Source organism: Suricata suricatta, chromosome 11 (genome assembly GCF_006229205.1).
Source record: "Suricata suricatta isolate VVHF042 chromosome 11, meerkat_22Aug2017_6uvM2_HiC, whole genome shotgun sequence".
Classification (NCBI taxonomy): domain Eukaryota; kingdom Metazoa; phylum Chordata; class Mammalia; order Carnivora; family Herpestidae; genus Suricata; species Suricata suricatta.
Window position 1 is genome coordinate 38,790,094 of NC_043710.1, and position 8,909 is coordinate 38,799,002.

The 8,909-nt window shown below is 49.5% G+C and overlaps 1 non-coding gene across 1 annotated transcript; it reads left to right on the forward strand.

Moving 5' to 3' along the window:
* Nucleotides 1-1,355: 1,355 nt before the first annotated feature.
* On the forward strand, nucleotides 1,356-1,490 carry LOC115272894. The gene has a single exon (XR_003900541.1). It is a non-coding gene; the product is annotated as a small nucleolar RNA SNORA1 (small nucleolar RNA).
* Nucleotides 1,491-8,909: the final 7,419 nt, after the last annotated feature.

Genomic DNA, 8,909 nt, shown 5'->3' on the forward strand with positions numbered 1-8,909 from the left:
CTTTGCTCTTAGTCAAGTTTATAACATAGTGCCTGAAGGAAGAGATATAACTCAAACCCAAGCAGACATCATACATCCTGCATAAGTTCTGTGGGAGGACCAGAGATGCAGTGCAACATTCCAACGGTGGAGATCTAGGAAGGCTTCCTGGAGAAGGTGGCATTTGGGATTGTGTTGAAAGATGAGTAGGAGGGGCACCTGGGTGGGCTCAGTCGGTTAAGCATCCAACTGCGGTTCAGGTCATGATCTTGCAGGTGTGAGTTCAAGCCCCAAGTCAGGCTCTGTGCTGACAGCTCAGAGCCTGGAGCTGCTTCAGATTCTGTGCCGCATTCTTGCTCTCTGTCCCTCCCCCACGCATGCACACATTCTCTCTCTCTCTCTCTCTCTCTCTCTCTCTCTCTCTCTCTCTGTCTCTCTCTCTCAAAAATAAACATTAAAACAAAGAAAGAAAGAGGAGTAGAGCTGAGTAGGTGCGGAAGGGAATAGTGGTGCCGGAAAAGGCATTTCAGGCAGAAAGAACCTGACGGTGAAGAGGCAGGAGTGCTTGGAGGACAGCAAGGGCCCAGGGTAGCGGGAGCACCTGGGGTGTGAGCAGAGCAGAAGAGGGTAAGCAGAGAGCAGTCAGCGAGGACGGGCTGGGGATGACAGGCTGGGGACTGGGCTTGCGCACTGTAACCTCCAGAGGCGGTGCAAGTTGAAAGGCAAGGTGACAAGTGTATGTGTCGCTGAAACAACGTACACAGCAAGAGGCCAATTTCTGTTCATGCTGAAACAGTCAGGCGGAGCCACACGGGGCACTGGGCTCCCAGGAAGAAGGGAGCTGGAGGTCCACGAAAGGACCTCAAGATACAGGTTTCCCAGGTCCCTGCAAGGCCCAGCCCTAGCAGATCCTGAAGGCAACCTCTGTGTTCTGTGTGTCCTGGGGTCCAGCAACAGTTATCCTGGGCTTTGGAGTGTTATGTCCCAAAGGCAAGTTTGAAACTTATCACACTTGTACTTACTTTACTTATCTTCCTTCTCTGACAATGACTTCTGTGTGGTCAGAATCCAAGGCCGTCTGGGTCATCGCTGAACCCAGGTTGGACCTGACCACACAGAGGGGTCTAGATTCAATTGCATCCGATGGACCCAGTGCTGACTTACCGGGCACGTGCTACATGCACAACCTGTGCTCAGGGATGGAGGCGAAGGAACAAGACGCAGTCCCTTAGCGGAGAAGAGACACCTGGGTGCGCCACACTCAGGGCACTGGCAGGGCCGGCCGTCTGCGAGGCTCAGGGACGGGGAACTGCCCACACTGCGGGGAGTGGAGACAGTCCTGTCTGCATCACGTCTTGTAAATCCTGAGAGGGTGAGACCTCGCTCCCCATGAGAATGGGCGCGGTGGGCTTCAGTGTCCAGAAATTCTTAACGGGGCTAACCTGAGACACAGGCCATGCTCCCATCTCAGTCCATGTCTTGTGATGGTGACACTGAGACCTGAAATGTCTGTTTGCTAAGGTCGTAAGTGAAAGCTGGAAGTAACACGACCTCCATTTTAGAAACGTAGTAAGAAATAATACTTTTTAAAAAATGTTTATCTTTGAGACACAGAGAGAGCACAGGCGGGGAGAAGCAGAGGGTGAAAGAGAGGGAGACACAGAATAGGAAGTAAGTTCCAGGCTCTGAGCTGTCAGCACAGGGCCTAACATGGGGCCCGAACTCACAAACGGTGAGATTATGACCCAAACCAAAGTTGGACACTTAACCAACTGAACCACCCAGGAGCCCTTGGAACAATATATTTCTTAAATGTTTATTTATTCACTTTGAGAGAGAGAGAGAGAGAGCCAGGACACATGCAAGAGAGTGGGGGAGGGGCAGAGAGAGAGAGAGAGGGAGAGAGAGAATCCCAAGCAGGTTCTGCACTGTCAGCACCAAGACGGAGGCGGGCCCACTGATCTCAGGACCATGAGCATGACCTGAGCTGAAATGAAGAGCTGGATGCTCAACTGACTGAGCCACCCAGGCGCCCCAAGGAATAACACATTTTACATCACTGCATTTCAACTTGTAGAGATGAGATGTTTTAAAAAGGCCTTTCTTTTTAAATTTTTAAATGTTTATTTATTTTGAGAGAGAGACAGAGAGAGAGAGACAGAATGTGAGCAGGGGAGGGGCAGAGAGAGAGGGAGACACAGAATCAGAAGCAGACTCCAGGTTCCGAGCTGTCAGCACAGAGCCTGACGTGGGACTCGCACTCATGAACCGTGAGACCATGACCTGAGCTGAAGCCGGATGCTTAACCAACTGAGCCACCCAGATGCCCCCAAAAGGCCTATCTTAAAGGTAAGTTGACTCAGACTTTTCAGGAACTAAGGTGACTTTGAGGAGCAGTGGAATGGATCATAACACATAAAATTTCTTAAATAAAAATGTATGGACTTAAAAATGTGGAGTTGGTATTTAGTTGTCTGTGGGTCTTTGCAGTCAGGAATGTTGCTCTGTGTCCACTTGGCTTTGCCCTCACGGGACTACTCCCGGGGCCTGGCTCAGCAGATACTTTTGGAACTTTTGGAACATGGTTTTGAGCTGTAGAGAGAGCTTTCCCAGATGTATACTCAAGCTACAGAAGGAAGAATTAGATAAGAAGGAGCAGCTGAGGGAGACTTCAAAGATCCTCTTGGACAGCTGCTTTCAGTCTTGGTTTTCTGCAGCCTAAGGCTTCTGCAGAGGTGCCCCAACGGGGCTGGGAGACAGCTCTGGAGAAGGGATTCTGAGGCTCTGGGCTCAGGGTCTTCTGCCTCAATGAAAAGAGCTCGGGGAACCTGGGTGGCACAGTCATTTAAGTGTCTGACTTCTGATCTCGCATCAGGTCATAATCTCACAGTTCGTGAGTTTAAGCCCTGCATCAGGCTCTGTGCTGAAGGCACGGAGTCTGCTTGGGATTCTGTCTCTCCTTCTCTCTGCCCCTCCCCTGCTTGTGCTCTCTCTCTCTCTCAAAATAAATAAACATTAAAAAAAGAGCTCAATGTAACCTTTTCTGAACATTGATGTTCCAAATATGTTGGAAGAAAGGTTCCGTGCTTTATGATTTAAAACCCGCAAAGCTGGTCCTACACAGCCATCATCACCACCACCGTTTTTCACAATAGCTGATTTGGAGAGTTTCACGTGGGCCAGGTGCTGTTTTTTTTTTTAATGTTTTATTTATTTTTGAGAGAGAGAGACAGCGTGAGCAGGGGAGGGTCAGAGAGAGAGGGAGACACAGAATCGGAAGACAGGCTCCAGGCTCTGAGCTAGCTGTCAGCACAGAGCCTGACGCGGGGCTCGAACCCATGAACCTCGAGATCATGACCTGAGCCAAAGCTGGACACTCAACTGACTGAGCCACCTAGGCACCCCGCCAGGCGCTGTTAAAAGTGCTCTGTGTGTGTTACCTCATGTAATCCCCACAGCAATTCTATAAAGCAGGTACCATTATCAGCCCATTCTAGAAGACTGCGTGAGACCCAGAGGTTATATAACTCAGCCAAAGCACACAGATCATGAGCAAGAGAGCCTGGCCTTGAACCCATGCAGCTGGTTCCTGCACCCGCATGGTTTTCCACTACCAGGTACAGAGGAAGGTGGGGCCCAGTGGGGGCAGGGACTTGTCCCACACCCCACGGTGTTCAGCAGGGGCACAGCCATTTCTTCTCAGGGCTTCTTCCTCCTAACCTACTCCGTTCCTTCCCTCTCTCCCTCATCCTCAGTGTGCCTTCTAGAAGCAACTCTCAAGTGGCTTTAAATAGACCATCTCTTGGTTGCCATGCATCTGTGCTCCCGCTCCCGGAGCCGCTGACGGGGAGGGGCTGCAACGGCAGGTTCACTGCTGTTCTGAACGGGGCTGGGGCTCCCTCCCTCTTGGCCGGTGGCCTCCTTGCTCGCCCTCTGCTCTGGCGGAAGTGGGCTTTAGGCCCAGCATTCCAGGCCACTCTGTCTGAACACCCTCACCTCGCTTTGTTCCTTGATGTACAGTGTTTGCAGATATGCATATACCCAGCCCCTTGCCCGTGCTGTCCCCTCTGCTGAGAACACCTTTCCTGATGTGTCGGCCTGGCATACTGTTCCTCAGGTGTCCCCTCTCTAGGGGCCCAAACCCCGACAAGGCAGAAACAAACATGCCCTCCCCACCACCCTCCCTGTAACAGCACACACTACCTGGTGCTCTGACCATTGACTGACTCCATTTTCTTGATTCAAAGATGTGCAGGTGGTCCCATTTTTACGTTACTAACATCAGGACAGCTCTGCCAATCCATGCCTCTCATTAATTTGGGAGTATTTCTTGCCTCCTGAAACACTGTGGCTGGATAACATATCTTGTAATCAATGTCATTTTAGGATCCAGGAAATGCACTTCTCTTTCTCACTCCAGACTGAGCTCTCCCGGGTTGGGAGCCATGACCCTTGTGGTTCTGGACCCCCAGGAGGCAGCAAGGCCGGGCGAGGGGGGCGGGGGGATGGACAGAGGAGGGAACAACTGGTGGCGAGTTGTGGTGCCCCTGGGCCAGATGGTGCCCTGTGTGTCCACATCACCGTCACCAGGAGATGAGGGAGTCCCCGAGGCACAGGAAGGCCTCTAGCCATCTGCTCCCTGCCCACTGGGCAGTCGCACCTGCCTTACGGCACACGCCCTAGAGAGAAACACAGGCAAGAACAGCAGACTTCATTTCCCCCTTGGGTTAATCTGCTCAGGCTGCAACAACCAAGACTTGGTGGCTTAAACAGCAAAAGCTTATTTTCTCAGTTCCAGAGGCTGGCATCTAAGACCGAGGTGTCGGCGGAGTTAGTTTCTTCCGACGTCTCTCTCCTTGGCTTATAGATGGCCATCTACTCCCTGTGTCTTCCATGGTCTTCCCTCTGTTCATGTGTCATGTCCTAATCTCCTCTCCTTGTAAGGACACTCGTCATATTAGACTAGAGTCTGCTCCAATGACCTCATTTTAACTTTTTACCTCTTCAAAGACCCTAACTCAGAATGCAGTCACATTCTAAGGTACTGGGCAGTAGGACTTCAGCATATGAATTTGGGGGAGATACAATTTGGAGCACAGCACCCCTCTAAGGTTGACCAAGCTCAGTAGGAAGCATGTGAGTCACAGAGTCTAAATTGTGCTCTGCCTCCACTTTTCTCTCTCAGAAGTAGTCACAATAGACCAATCTGTAGCCCTTGGCTCCCTTGAATTTCCAAGAGAATTTTCCAGCATACCTCCTTCTGCCCTCTGTCATCATCTATTTTGTTCCTGGCTCTAATCACCTCCTCATCTAGGCCTTCCAACAAATCTCCAAAGGCAGCTGTCCGCCAAACTCCTCTCTGAGCCTCACCCCTATATATCAGTTATGGGGATCTTAGGCTAGATAGGGTTTTTCAAAAAGTTACCATTGTCCTTCCCCTTGCCTGTGGGACACATCACTAGTCAATCATAGCACATTTTCCTGCAAATCCCATGCCAGGCAGCCACTGCCAAGTGCATTAGCTTGTGAATTGGGACACATTTGCAGTTATGGGCCCACATGTCCTTGAAGGGATCTTCTAATCAGAAATTCTGTGAAACCTTGGATACAACATCTGTACACTAGATTTTCTGGGCTAGTCCCAAGTTTATTTGATTTTTGCTCTCTTCAATAAGAGCAACTTGCAAATTGAATAGGTAATTATAAGTGCCTGGATCCTTTCTGGGGAAACATTTGGCCAGCCCTTGGCTTCTGGGCCAAGCAGGTGGACCCTCAATGTGGCCAGTTGGCCAGGAATCTGACCTTTCTGTTAGGTGACCCAAGCCAGGGAACAAAGGAATAGAACTAGCAGGATGTTCATTCATTCACTTATTTCTTTCACAGACATTTACTCAGCACCTACTGTATGCTTTGCACTGCGTTAAGGGATGGGGATTCACAGACAAAGATAGTCACGGTCCTCATTATCAGCCAGGTGCTAGACCCAATGGCATTCTATCTGTATCTAATCTTCCACGGCCTCAATCCTGATACATTTCTCTCTCTATAGCAAATATTGCTGATTGCCCACTAACATTCATGCACCTCCTTCCATTGCACATAACTGTCCATGTGAAGCAGTTTTCCAGCAAGCGACTACAGTCCCCAGCCCCCCTGGCATTTAGGTATAGCCGTGCACTTCACCAATGGAATGTAAGTGATAACACTCACTTCTGGGCCAAGGCTTTTATGAAGGTGAACTTCCCCTGCACTCTTTTTCACCTCTACTGGCTAGATGCAGGTTACTTCCAGGCTCTAGAGAGGATGATGAAGGTAGAAGGAGCCAGGGTTTCTGAATCACTGGGTGGATGAAAGTCACCCACTGTTACCAGAAATATCAGCCTTGGACTATAATGTAAATGAGAAATAAATTTGTACTGCATTTGAGCCTGTATCCATTTTGGAATCTTATTGTTAGAGAAACGAACATTACCCTAACCAACCCAGTTTTGAAGCAAAGTCGATCTCATTGCTACACTGATGGAGACACATCGTGGAAACCCCACCGCCTACCTTCAAAAGAGCTGTTGGATGAGGGCACCCAGAGGAGATGTTCCTTGGCTAGGAATCAGCCCTTCCTCTAAGACCAACAATGCCTTTTACTTAGACGGTGAGCGTTTCCTACGAGAGGAGCTTAAACTGCCTGGTAAAAACAAGCTTTCAAAATTTAAGAGAAAACTATAAAGCTTCCCTGAGAAATTCCCAGGCACTATATTTCTTTGCCTCAGTCTGGGTCCAGAACAATTTTTTAACCCCTTTAGACTCCTTTCTGGGTCTCAGGACCCACTGGCAATGGCTCACTGAGGGAACAGGCTGAACGAGGACCACCTGGCAAAGAGAAATTTGCAAGGAACGGAAGCCAGTCCCCCAACTGGATCAACAGCATGAGTCAGAGTGCTACAGAAAAAAAGAAATCCCATTCATAAATTCTCTCTCACCCCAGCTTAAGAGCTTTCAAAGTCATAAAGTCTACATAAAGCCAGAAGATCTACGATTGTCCAATTAATGGTTTTATCCAGGAAAATACACATTTTCTAAGTCACTATTTGGTCCCCATGCCAGGAGCATCTCGGGCTGGTTTGGCGTGTGGTGCCTCTGGGTTTTACAGAACTTTCCACTTCAGTGAGACAAAACAGAGGACTTGTCAGAGCCTTTTACCCCCAAGGTGAAGTCCATGAGGAGCCTAGAGACTCCCATAGCCACCAATCCTGGGAAACTTGGGAAAAGCTGGAATCAACCTCAACCAGCTCCGCAGGTGAACAGCAACTAAATGTTACTATTTACTCAACTAAACGTTACTATTTACTCTACTTAACTGCCAGGTCCTGCGCTGAGTACACAGCACCCATCATTGCATTTAATCTTTATTACTAACTAGCCTACAAGGAAGGCTCTATTTCCCCCTCCACCTTTCAGATAGTGAGGCTCAGAGAGGTCAGCTGATGAGTTCAAGGTTATATGGCTCGGTGAGGAGTAACGCCAAGTTCTGAACTAGTAATTCCCCAGTACTTCCATCTCTACATCCTGTTACCACTCCTCACCCCAGGACCCCTTACTCTCACTGTTTAGCCACGTAAGCCGCATACCAAGGACCTTCAGATAGAGGTCAGGGTAGGACATGTGAGTCATTATCAGTCGGAGCTCAGTTGTGACCAGTGAGGGGAGCCAGGGCTGGAGAAGGCCCCCAATATTTGCCAGGCAATGTTCCAGCATGTTGCTTCCATTATCATGCTAAACCCTCAGAACAGTCCTACAAAATAAGTATTATTTTTTTAATGTTTATTTATCTATGAGAGAGAGAGAGAGAGAGCATAAGTGGGGGAGGGACAGAGCGAAAGAGGGAGACACAAAATCTGAAGTAAGCTCCAGGCTCTGAGCTTGGGCTTGAACCCATGAACCAGGAGATCATGCCCTGAGCTGAAGTGGGACATTTAACCAACTAAGCCAACCAGGCAGACTCAAAATTAATATTATTATACCTATTTTACAACTGAGGCATGAAGGAGTGAAAAACTTTTCTGAAGCCGCATGGCTAGGAAGTGGTGGAGAGTCTGCCTGAATAGAGGCCTTGCTCAGAAACATTACGCTAGACGCTGAGTTTACCCACCTAATGCATCAAATGGCTTTTATTCTTGGGAGGGAGTCCTGTCCAGCAAATTCCAGCTCTGCTTGTGCACACTGAATTGAGCACATCCCTGACAGTCTGGGATACTGAGGTTTCCACATTAGTATTTACTTCGAGGCCTGGCTGAGTCATCTTGAATGTCCCTAAACTTTGTGTGGGATTCACCAGCTAGACCAGGGGTTGGCACACTTCTCCTGGCAAAAGATGAAGAGTAAATATTTTAGGTTTTCGGGTCCATCCAGTCTCTGCGTGAGGACTGCCACTGTCTTGTGGGAGCAGCCACTGACCATATGTACACAAATGCGTGCGGCCAGCTTCGGCTCACGGGTCTAAGGAGTATGCAGGCCCATGATCGAAGTGGTCAAACTCTCCCTCAAGGAAGGGCTAAATCCCCACTGTGCAAATGCTCTGAAGGAGAGGGCGCACTATGCCCTGAAGAAGAGGGAGCATCAAGCTCTGAAGGGGAGGGAGCATCATACCCTGAAGGAGAGGGAGCACCGCGTTCTGAAGGAGGGGGTGCATCATGCTCTAAAGGAGAGGGAGCACGATGCTCTGAAGGGGAGGGAGCACCATACTCTGAAGGGGAGGAAGCACCATGCTCTGAAGGGGAGGGAGCACCATGCTCTGAAGGGGAGGGAGCACCATGCTCTGAAGGGGAGGGAGCACCATGCTCTGAAGGGGAGGGAGTGCCTCCCCCTGAGAGTTGATTTTTCAGGAACCGGTCTCAAGGTAAGCAGCAGCTTGGACAAGGTCACTCTATGATGCA